Source organism: Rhinatrema bivittatum, chromosome 7 (assembly GCF_901001135.1).
Source record: "Rhinatrema bivittatum chromosome 7, aRhiBiv1.1, whole genome shotgun sequence".
NCBI lineage: Eukaryota > Metazoa > Chordata > Amphibia > Gymnophiona > Rhinatrematidae > Rhinatrema > Rhinatrema bivittatum.
Window position 1 is genome coordinate 84,664,852 of NC_042621.1, and position 12,536 is coordinate 84,677,387.

A 12,536-nucleotide genomic window follows, 5' to 3' on the forward strand; every position below is an offset into this window, starting at 1 on the left:
TAGAAAGGAGAATGTAATTCCAGGAGATAAAAAATACAGAAAGGCTATTAGCAACTAAGGGCCCCCATCTTTAATGAGTATACTCTAATAACTTAGAATCAGACGGGACAGGAGAAGAAGTGATAATTTTCCTAGCATTAAGGAAAGATTGTAGCTGTTCAGGAGTGAAAAAAAACCCCCAAAAGAATCAGAACATAGCTTAAAGGAAAATTGGTTCTTACCTGCTAATTTTCATTCTTGTAGTACCACGGATCAGTCCAGGCAGTGGGTTGAGCCTCCTGTCCAGCAGATGGAGACAGAGAAAAACCTCAAAGGGTATCCCCTATATCAGGACAGTGCTCCCCTTCTGTCCCTTCAGTATAAACATTAACAAAGCAGAGAAATGTAAAACTGTAATCTTAACTAGAGAAAAATCAAGCAAGTAAACCTGTAACATACAAATTGTAAATTTGAAATTTAAATTTATACAAAGAAGCGCACTTACATACATATATATTAGAATATACTTCCAGTGCCTTGAATGTCTGATATGCTTGTGCTTTGAGAAAAGTAGTAGACACTCCCAAAACCTGTGAATGAAACACACTTTGAGCGGTCATATGAGAATTAGAATGCAGCCAGGGCGGGCATCTGGACTGATCCGTGGTACTACAGGAACGAAATTAGCAGTTAAGAACCAATATTCCTTTCCTGTACGTACCCGGATCAGTCCAGACAGTGGGATGTACAAAGCTTCCCTAAGTAGGGTGGGACCGAGACAGTCCCACTCGAAACAACCTGTCTGCCAAAGGAACCAAAAACTGGTGCCTGTACATCGAGGCGATAATGACGAGCAAAGGTATTGCAGAGATTTCCAAGTAGCTGCTCTGCATATCTCTTGAGGAGAGACCCAACTGGCTCTTCGCCCAAGAGGTAGCCTATGAACACAAAGAATGAGCCTTTAAGCCTTCCAGAACCATCCAGCCCCTACAAATATATGCCGACGCAATCGCCTCCTTTAGCCATCGAGTGATGGCAGATTTAGAAGCCTTGTTTCCCCTATTTGGGCCATTCCAGAAGACAAAGAGATGATCAGAGATTTGAAACTCGTTTCTAACCTGTAAGTATTGCAGTAGTACTCTTTTTATATCAAGACACCATAGGTCACCGCCAGGCGTGCTCGCAATGTCTTTTGGAGAAAAAGCAGGAAGCTCCACTGACTGATTTACGTGAAAGGAGGTCACAACCTTTGGTAAAAAGGATGGTACTGTTTTAAGGGAAACACCTGAATCAGAAAAGCGAAGAAAAGGCTCCCTACAACACAAGGCTTGGAGCTCGGACACACTCCTGGCCGAGAAAATAGAGACTAGAAATACTGTCTTGAGAGTCAGGTCCTTAAGCGTCGCCTGCCAGAGGCGTTCGAAGGGCGTCTTGCAAAGAACTCAAAGTACCAAATTAAGGCTCCACGACAGACAAGTAGCCCGGACAGGCGGGTTCAAATGCTTGGCCCCTTTGAGGAATCAAATGACATCCGGATGGGCTGCCACCGCTTAACCAATCGACCCGCCCTAAGAGGGAACCGAAAGCGGAAACCTGTACTCGCAAGGAATTGAAAGACAAACCTTTGGAGAGGCCATTTTGTAGGAAGGAGAGGATCTGGGACACCAGGGCCTTGCGTGCCGGTACTCTGGAGTCGGCACACATATTCTCAAACACTCTCCATACACGAATGTAAGCGAGAGAGGTAGAAGTCTTGTGTGCATGCAACAGAGTGGATATAACTTCCTCCTTATAACCCTTCTTCCTCAGTCGCCGCCGCTCAAAAGCCAGGCCGCTAGACAAAAGCGATCCGCCTGATCGAAAAATACGGGACCTTGCCGCAGTAGGTTTGGTAGGTGACCGAGGTGAAGAGGTCCGTCTGTTGCAAGGTTCACCAGATCCGCGAACCATGGTCTCCGGGGCCATTCTGGTGCCACGAGAATGACCGGCCCCATGTGAAGTTCTATCCTTCTGAGTACCTTTCCCACCAGAGACCAGGGTGGGAACACGTAGAGGACGCCGCGAGGCCAGGGTAGGACTAGGGCATCCACTCCTTCCGAGCAGTGCTCCCTTCTGCGACTGAAGAAACTGGGAGCCTTCGCATTCCTCAGGGTGGCCATCAGGTCTAAGTGGGGAGCTCCCCACTTGTGCACGATAAGATCCATCGCCTCTTCGGACAACTCCCACTCTCCGGGGTCTAGATGTTGACGACTGAGGAAGTCGGCTTGAATATTCTACTTCCCTGCAATGTGGGAGGCTGCCAGTCGATCCAGATGGTGTTCCGCCCAGGAGAGCAGCTTGCTGGCTTCCAGGGCCACCAGACAACACCTGGTGCCCCCCTGGCGACTGATGTAAGCTAATGTGGTGGCATTGTCGGAGAGGACTCGCACAGCTTTGGCAAAGGACCAGGGTAGGAAAGTCTTGAGTGCAAGACAGAACCGCTCAGGCCTCCAGACGATTGATGTGCCACTGGGATTGGACTGGGGACCATTGTCCCTGGGTAGCCTGATTCTGACACACACCGCTCCCCAGCTACAGAGGCTGGCATCATCGTGACAATAATCCATTGGGGTGGCTTTAGGGGCATCCCCTTCAACAGGTGAGCGAGCGAGAGCCACCACTGCATGCTGGCGATGGGTAGAGTCTGAGAGCAGTAGAGTTGTGTCAAACTTCTCCAAGACCGGATTCCAGCGGGATAGCAAAGCTTTCTGTAAAGGATGCATATGCGCAAAAGCCCAAGGAACCAAATCTATAGTTGAAGCCATAGAGCCCAGGACCTGGAGATAGTCCCAGGCCATGGGCACTGAGAGAGATAACAGATGTTGCACTTGATCCATGAGCTTGAGCGCCCAGGCCTTGGGCAGCAAAACTTTGCCCACATGGGTGTCGAAGCATGCTCCTAGGAATTCCAGGACCTAAGAGGGCTTGAGGCTGCTCTTGGAGAAGTTGACTATCCACCCGAGGGAGGTGAGGACCGACAAGACCCTGTTGACACTATTGCACAGAGCTACTCCTATTTTGCCCTAATGAGCCATTCATCCAGGTAAGGATGGACTAGGACTCCCTCCCGGCAAAGGAAGGTTGCCACTACCACCATGACTTTGGTGAATGTGCGAGGAGCGGTGGCAAGACCGAATGGGAGCACCCAAAACTGTTAGTGCCGCCCCAGGATGTTTAAACGAAGATACTTCTGGTGTTCCTGGTGGATCGGGATGTGAAGGTAGGCCTCCGTCAAGTCAAGAGAAGAAGGAATTCGCCTGAGCAAACTGCCGCTATGACTGCCCTCAGGGTCTCCATCCAAAAATGGGGAACCTTGAGTGCCTTGTTGACTCTCTTGAGGTCTAGGATTGGTCGAAAGGAGCCTTCCTTTTTGGGGACAACGAAGTAGATGGAATACTAGCCGGACCCCTGTTCCTCCAGGGGGACTGGGACTATGGCACCAAGCTATTGAAGCCTGTCTAGAGTCTGGCACACCGCTGGACATTTCCAACTCCCACAGGGAGAGATTAAGTAGCGGTCCGGGAGATCCCAAGCAAATTCTAAAGCATAGCCTCTTTCGATTACCTCGAGGACCCACTGATCCGAAGTAATTTTGACCCATTCCTCGTGAAATAGGGACAGACGTCCACCTAAGTTGGGAACGGAGGAATGGGCCGGCCTAATCTCATTGGGAGGACTTTGTGGCTGATCCTTGAGGGTGACCATCCTGGAATGGCGTCGTCCACAAAAGGAATGAGACCATGATTGAGATCTAGTGGAGGTATTTCTTTGAGAGGCCCCCCCCCCCGCGGCTTGTTGTATCTGCGCTGCCCACGGAAACGAGAGCGAGAAGGAAAAAAAAAGATTTGGACTGTTTAGGGCGGTCCTCAGGCAGCTTATGAATCTTGTTGTCGCCCAAAGATTTAATAAGCTGTTCCAGGTCCTCCCCAAAAAGCAACTTACCCTTAAAAGGGAGAGTACCCAACTGCGATTTAGAAAAGGAGTCTGCTGCCCAATTTTGCAGCCAGAGGAGTCATTTGGCCGACACCGCTGACACCATGGCTTTGGTCTGCACCCTGAGAAGATCACAGAGGGCATCAGTCCCATATGAAACCGCGGCTTCCAGTCGCTCCGTCTGTTCCGCCTCTGCAGACGGGAGGTCCTAGGTGCTGAGTAGTTGTTGAACCCACCTGAGGCTTGCCTGCTGCATGAGACTGCTACAGACTGTCGCCCGAACGCCGAGAGCTAAGACTTCAAAAATCCTCGAGATGAACCTCCAACTTCCGATCCTGAAGGTCCTTCAAAGTTGTCGCTCCGACCACCAGAATGGTGGTTCTCTTTGTTACAGCAGATACCGAAACATCCACCTTAGGGACCTTGAACATCTCTAGGCACTGGTCCGGGAGGGGATAGAGCTTGTCCATTGCTTTGCCGACCCGAAAGCCGGATTCAGGAGCTTCCCACTCTCGGAGTAGTAATTGCATTAGCATAGGATGAAAAGGGAAGGTACGTGGAGGGGGCTCTCAAACCTGCCAGGGCAGGGTCTACATTACTGGAACTCGGGGTAGTCTGTGTTTCCTCCGGAGGAGCATCTATGCCCAGCTCGGCCAAAACAAAAGATATAAGTGGGTCCAGCTCCTCCAGTTGGAACAAGCGTAAGACCCGTGGGTCATCCCCCTCGACCGGCGGATTCTGAGTGAGAGCATCAGCATCCGGATCAGAGTCTGGAATCTGAGGGAGTGGGGTAGGAGGATCCGGCGGGCTTTGCTCCCCAGGTATTGTCCGAATCCGAGTGGTCCCTTGGGAGGCAGGAGGCTGGGAACCCTGGTCTGCAGATACCCGAGGCACTTTGGCAGGTGGAGGGCCCGTAGGAGCTTCACAGGAGGGGGGTCTGTGGAGGGTTCCTCCTGCTGCAGGAAGCTGGCCACATAAGCCTTATGTAGCAAAAGTACAAAATCCATGGAGAAATGAGTGGGGGCTTTTCCTGACCTTGAAGGAGGGGGTCAGGGACCACATCAGAAGGATCCACGGGGCTTAAATCGGGGGAGGGAGATGAGGATTTTCCAAATCCCTTCCCCCCTCTGGTGAGGAAACAGGCTTGGTATCCGCAGACATAATGGCCACCGTTCCCGCGGTTTTCGCGAACGGGGCTGGCCTGGCAGCGCACTTGCCAGCTCTGACTCGAACAGCTGATTTCTTCTGCACAGATGAGGGCCCTTCCCTGCTGGGTAAACAACTCGAGCAAACTCCCTCACGGGAGAGCTACGAGGCAGGCTCTCCACGAGCAACAAAAAATGGAGACCTTGGCATCCTGAAGGGGGGGGGGGGGGGAAGGAGGGGCTGCTGCGGGAAAAAACAGCAAGGATCCCCTGTAAAAATAGCTCTGCTCCCCGCTCCTTCCCTCAAACTGCTTGTCCTTGTCCAAGGTACTGAGAAAGTAAAATGGTCTTGTTTAAACATTTATTTTTTTTTTAAGCAGCTTAAAGAAACAGAGGAATAAACCTCTCTGTCAGCCAGAGACCGGAGGTATGGCTCTCAGGGGTCTCAGCGGGGGAGGGACTGGACCACCAGTATCACCCCTGAGCCAGGCAATGGGCTATTGGGAAAGGGTCCTAGGCTGAAGGAATCAAGGGGACAGGGTCCCCCCTAAACCCTAATAAGAGCGAGGAGACAGGAATTTGCTGTTCCTGCTGAATAAAGTCTTCTTTTTTTAAAAAAAAGGTTGAAATCAATAAATACTTGCTTGATCCTTAATAAGTAAGGAAAGAAGGAACTTTCGGAATCCAAGAAACTGCTGTAAAGAAAAGGAACCACAGGTTCAACTATCTGCATCTGCTAGAGACAGAGAAATACTGAAGGGACAGAGGGGGAGCACTGTCCTGATATAGGATACCCTTTGAGTTTTTCTCTGTCTCCATCTGCTGGACAGGAGGCTCAACCCACTGTCTGAACTGATCCTGGTACATACAGGGAACAAAGCATTTACATGGGTAACAAAACACAAAAGAAGTTCCTAAATCAAGAATATCCTTCCTGAGAGCTAAAAAACCCTTCCTCCTTTGCTGGGTAAACCTAGAACTATCAGGAAAAATATACAGATTTTGCCCATAAAAAGGAGAATTAAGATTCCGAAAATACAGAGACATTACTTTAGAAAGATCCAATTTGAATATAAAAGACACGAGCAAAGAAGCTCTTGTCAATTATTTCCTGACCAGATTATTCAAGAAATTCTGTAAGGTTCAAAGAGAGAAATTGATTCCCAGCTAAGGGATTCACAGAAGAAGAAGACGGGAGAAAAGTTAGCTTATTTATAGGAAGAGATTCTTCAGCTGGAATATCTTAAAGAACTATTTTCATCAAGTTCTAGGTAACAGACGGAAGTTTACCCAAAACCTTGGGGAAATTCAAAATTCTATCAATTCCAACCTACGAGATAAAGCACCAATGTCCCGTATGGAGGATGATTGAACTGCATGAATCTTCCTGATATCTTGTTGAACAGCAACAAGTTGCCTGGAGTACTCTTGAATAGAGATAATCATGCTGTGCAACCATGAGATCCAGTTTAGAAACTACCAAATCCACTTTGGAAACAGAGATGGACAAAATCTTGGAAAAGTTCTCCAAAAGTTCACAGAGACATTCCAAAGTTATAACTGTTGGCTTGGCTTGCATCTGGAAAGAAACCTGCAGCTGTGGAACCGCCAAAGAAACCAAAGCCACTGAAGGAGAAACCTGTCCTCTTCAGAGGGCAAACAGGAAAAGACGGAGTAGCTGCAGTATCGACCGAGACAAGCAAAGATGAAGCAGTAGACAAAATGGCATCTTCAGCTCCCACCCGCATAAACGCAGGCAGAGAATCACTTGCCAGCGCTCTAACAGCGTCATCAGTGAGCGTGCGTCTGTCTGCCACCTCATCCCCTGGAAGCACAGATGTTCCCTTGTCGAATGCTGCAACGGGGAGCACACCACCAGGAGATTGCAGGGGGTCCGCATTAGACGCAAAGGCAATAGACTGCTGGCCAGGAGGTAAGGAGGGTTTGGTGGGGAAAACCCTAACTCTCCCCTTCCTTTTCGGAGCCATAAAGAAGGCAAAGCAGGAAACAACGAACGAGGAGGAGCACAGCAATAGGGCGTCTAGCGACTTGCAGCCAACTTATTTTATTTATTTACAAGTTTTTGTATACCATCATTCGGTGGGTTACATCATAACGGTTTAAAACGATATCATAGATTCTAATACATGGTCAGTTCCTAAAACAATAAATTATCAGAAATAAAATATTAATACAACTATTACATAATTATCTTAACCTATAAAATCATAATAAGAGCACTGAAAATAGTAAATAAAATGTCATTACTCGCAAGCATGAATAGAATTAGTGTGTTAATAAAATCATTAAATCATAAAATATAAAAGTAGAAATGAATAGTGTTAAATATAAAATGTTAAAAATACTATTGACCTTCATTAAATGCCTTCCTGAATAACCAAGTTTTGATTTATTTTTTGAAGATTTTTGTGTTTTGTTGTAATCTGGTTTCTGTCTGTAATGCATTCCATAAATTTGCACTTGCTAACAATATTGTTCTCTCTCTTACTTGAGAGAAACGAGCTGTTTTTATTGTCCTCTCCATTTTCTACTCTTTAGGGAAAGGCGCTTTTGAGCTGATATAAACAAGGCCTTCTGGAGTTGCTTGGGGTGGAAACACAGAGGTGCCCGATTTTAGATGAACTACACTTCAGTTGGGCCTGCAGGCTGGGACTGAACAAAGACCAAGACAGATAAATGCGAAGCTCCTGAATTTCACAGATAAGATGAAAATGTAAGAGGAAAAAACAGGAACTGAGATATGAGAACCAGAAACTGCTATTGTTCCTGGATTTCTCCAATACGGCTCTTGCTGTGAGGAAGGAGATGACGCTGCTTTGTTCCCAAATGTTCAAACAAGGCATAAAGTTTTCGTTGCAATTTCCTGCATGCATTAGTGTGCATCACAGAGGCAAATTTAAATTTTTGACAACCAAAGAAGAGGCCAAAGAATTACTGAAGGGAGTAACCGAGGAATGAGGAGTATGAATGGCTTGCAGCGCTCTTGGTATAGTCATTGCAACTTATGACCCTGGCTGGTTAAAGTTTTGTTCCAAAGTTGATGAGATGTTGATCCCCAGAGCCCCAATAATCATAGGACAGTCACCTAAATTTGACAAGATTGGAAAGTAGGGTAGTGTAAAATGTGTAATCATAAGAATTAGGGGCATAAATAGAAGCAAGGAGCAACGGTGAGCCCATTAGAGTACCTTTTACCATGACATAACGATCCTGTGGGTCCTCCAGATTCTCCTGCATTTTAAAGGGAGTGGATTGATGAATCAGTATGGTGACCCCCCTACTTTTCAAGGTCCCCATAGCATAATAGAATTGCAACTTCCATTTCTTCTGCAGATTAAGAACTTCATTTGGGAGCATGTGTGTTTCCTGTAGAAATATGATTTTGGCACGGAGTCTGGTTAAGCAGACAAAAACGTTTTCCCTTTTTATGGGCGTACACAGGCCCGCTACATTCCACGTTACCATGTCTAAGGCCATAACAGATGACAAAAAAAGAAGTGTCAGAGGCCACAGACCATTATTTCCACAAAGAAAATGATCTATGTCAAACTCCCACATGGAATACATTTGGTCCATCTGCGCAAGATGGCGACAGATTAACAATAAAAACAATGATAACACCAACCACATTATGAAAAAATTGCTACAGAGGTTCTCTACAACCTTCCCTCCCGACCCTCCCCCCTATTTCCCAAAAGGTGAAAACCAATAGGAGACCTATCATGCACAGGTCTCTACCTTTATAAGTTTCCACCTTCCCTCGTCCCACATAAGATTTAATATCCCAGAGTAGGGATAAAGAGCACGTAGATGAAACCATGTGCTCGGCTGCCACCCCAGCAACTCAACGTAGAGAAGCAGAAATCCCCTGAAAATAGACAACCCAACAATGTATGTGGTACGGCAAAAGAGTCCGAAGAGAGTTAGTAAAAAATTTGAAACAAAGTCAGAACAAGACATATTAAACAGTATCCAATGTAGATGAGAAACATTCTGTCCATGAAATCTTAAACATAAACTCGGGTGTTGCGCTCGTTTGCTATTGCAAGAAAAACCACCGCCAGAAGCACGTAAGACCAGTCACAAAACCTTGGCAGTAGAACTTGAAAAATAGAAGCCACAAAAGAAAAAAGAAGTTCAAATGTCATGCAAGTAATTACTCCACGGGCAGAGCAGCCAGCGCAGTCACGTCGCAGGTGGATGAGCCGGTCCTGGGAGATTCTGGACATACGCATGAGCTTCTGCTGCTGAATCAAATATTTTAACTTGACCCGTAAATAATCTTGAGCTTTGCAGGGAACAGAAGTGCTAAGCGGATTTGCTTGTTGACAAGCTCCGAACAAACGTCGTTAAAGGCTTTCCTCTGCAGAGTCACTCTCAGGGAAAAATCTTGAAAAACCATTATGCGATGCGAGTCATAAAAGAATTCGCGGGCTTTCCTGTAATGTTGAAGAACTAGAGATCGATGTGCAAAATGTAGAAAGAGGGTAATGATCACCCTGGGTCTGCACGCCATCTCCCCCTCGTTTTTGCGGCCTAGCCAATGCGCTCTTTCAAATAAACCCCCCGACATGGAGGCAAGGGATGGTACAATACTGAGTAGCCAGGCCTCCAGCACTCGAGGTAAGTCGATATCAGGTAAAGCCTCCGGGAATCCAACGAAGGGCAAGTTGTTGCAAAGCGATCGATTTTTGAGGTCGTCAAGTTTTTCCTTGCTCACCTTTGCTTGCTTTATTAGTTCATTGACCCACCTTTCCAGAGCCCCGATATCATCTTCCGCAAGACCCACCCGGCCCTCAAGTTGCTCGGCGCAGGCATGAAATTCGGTGAGGGAGGCCCGAACATCGGCTATTTGCTCTGATAGTTGGATGTAGTTGTATGTCCAGAGCTGACACCACAGCATGAGAAATATTTTCCTCCAGGGATATTCGCCATCTGACATCCCCTCCACGATAGCTGCAGCAGCCATTTTGGCGTCAGGGGCCTTCAGCTTTTCTTTCTCCTTGCAAATCGATCGGGTAGCCATGTGACGCCGCGAAGTCCACTGCTACTATGGCGTTTGGGTCCAGCACACCAAGGAAAAGCTATAGCGCCAAAAAGAACGCAGGATATTCGTGATGGTAAGGGATTTTGCCAATGGAGGGCAGCCGGAGCTCGTCGGAGAACACCCTACCAAGCCCACCACATCACGTGATCCTTGAATATTTTATAGAAACATTTATGAAGCAAGTCCTAGTTTTGATTTGAAAAGGGATAATTTTTTTCAACAGCTGCCGGTACCTCAGTTGGCAGAAGAACAAAGTTCTCCTTGACGCCCCCCATTACCGATTCAGAAATTAAGAATGAGCTTTCTCAACTTAAGCTGGCAAAGGCCCTAGGCTCACATGGAATGGGCCCGGAATTCTATTTTTTTTTTTGTGTTTAAGGATTTTTATTGACTCGAAAGCCATTCACAAAACGACAGCATAAAGATTGAAACACAACACATATAGCATGTACAATGAAGTAAATGGATAACATGAGAAAATGACCAGCAGTCAAGTTTTTACAATAAATTCCCTTTCCTCCCACGCACCCTGGCAACGAGGCTAAGCAACAGTATGAAACTAATAAGTTATATCGAAGGTAGTTAACAAATAATACAGGGTAATAATTAAATAATAACAATAAGAAGAAAATCAAGCTGAACCATTTCAGTACGCTGAGACGAAGAAAATCTCTCTCATAGGTAAGTAAACGAGAACAGTAACTAGAAGCATTAACTAATTTGTTCTCTCAAGCAGGTGCAACGAAGGCAAAAGGTGAGGTAAGACTTACGCCCATAATTAGTGTTGCTGAAGCGTCTCTAGCCATCGGCTATATGGGCCCCAAATGTTATGGAATGCACCAAGACGATTATGATGTACGGCTGTAAGCCGACCCAATTGATAGTAATTATGGAATCTAGATTGTACTCGAGCTAGACTAGGAAGGAGACTTTTGTTCCAAAACATAGCAAGCTCTGAACGAGCAGCAATAAAGATCTGCTGGACAAATCGTTGTTGGTCTTTATTCAACTCTGTTATAGGGAAATTCAATAAAGCATGCCATGGTTGCACATGTATCGTGACTGGAAGAATACTGGAAATCCAGGTTGTAGTCACAGGCCAATATTGGGTGAGATGAGGACACTGCCACTATACGTGGTAATAGGTTCCGGTCATCCCACAGCCTCTCCAACAACGGTCAGATACAGAGGAAGCAAAACGATGTAATCTCACAGGGGGGTAATGCCATCTATACTGCAAGGCCCGGAATTCTACAAACTCTTGGGGGATTTAGTTGTGTTGCCTCTCAAAATCATGTTGCACCGGGTAAGTAATCATGGCGAATTTGAAAAAGGGCATAATGTGGCCATTATAGTATTGCTTCCCAAGCCTGGCAAAGATGGTTGTTATCCTGAATCATATAGACCAATCATGCTCTTAAATCAGGACATTAAAATACTGGCAGCTATACTTGCACAGAGACTAAACGGGGTAATGCAGGGATTGATATTATTAGATCAAAAGGGGTTTATTAAGGGTAGGTTATCATCTATAAATTTGATGACGGTGCTGTCTGCTATGTTTTTTGTTTGACAGCAGAGGCGGCCAGGTAGGGCATGTTGCTTAGCCTGGATGCTGAAAAAGCGTTCGACAGGCTAGAGTGACCTTAATGTATTCTGGGTTCTGACTAAATATAATTTTGGTCCAGGTTTTTTGGAGTGAGTTAAACTTCTTTATAGGAGGCTGAGAGGAGAAGGAGGTGAAATTTACCTTGCTGCAGCTGAGATATCCGGGGGTAAGCTTATTTTGCCCCAACAGCTTAACATCACCAGCTTGCAACTGTCAACACCGGAGGGGCGTGTCTGAGGCCGGGACTGGAAGAAGGACTATTATATATTTGAATATCTTGCGGCGCGTGGCTAAGCTGAGCTTTGCCGGGCTTCAGCCAGATTCGCCAGGAAAACCTATGGGTCCTTAATATAGTGAACTTTATAAGTGAGCTATACCTCAGGTAGGACTTAAACTTATGTTCTCTCTCTCTCTCCTTTAAGCCTTCTAAAGTGATAACTTCGAATAACAAATTATTTGCATTATTACATTTGATACGATCCTCGGCCAGAATTGTCCTCTTTATTTTTGTTTTCCTTTTGACGTAATGCCACACACTAAAAGGAAGGCAAAGTTAAGGCTTCCAATTGGTGTGACAATAGCAGAAACAGGTCAGAGGACTGTATCGGAATGGTTGACCCTACCTGATTCCCCAATAGGGCAGACCGCTGTGAGAGAAGCATTAGAGCAGAATTCTTTTCTCAGGTCGAGGAAACATCATTAAGCCCTGGGGCACCGGAAGTACCACCACCTGGAATAGTAGGGGGTTTAACCCTAGAGAAAC

The 12,536-nt window shown here is 46.3% G+C and overlaps 1 protein-coding gene across 1 annotated transcript in view; it reads right to left on the reverse strand.

Moving 5' to 3' along the window:
* SPG7 (SPG7 matrix AAA peptidase subunit, paraplegin) overlaps positions 1-12,536 on the reverse strand; it is a 128,201-nt gene that overhangs the window by 52,179 nt on the left and 63,486 nt on the right. The gene's annotated exons all lie outside the window — the stretch shown is intronic.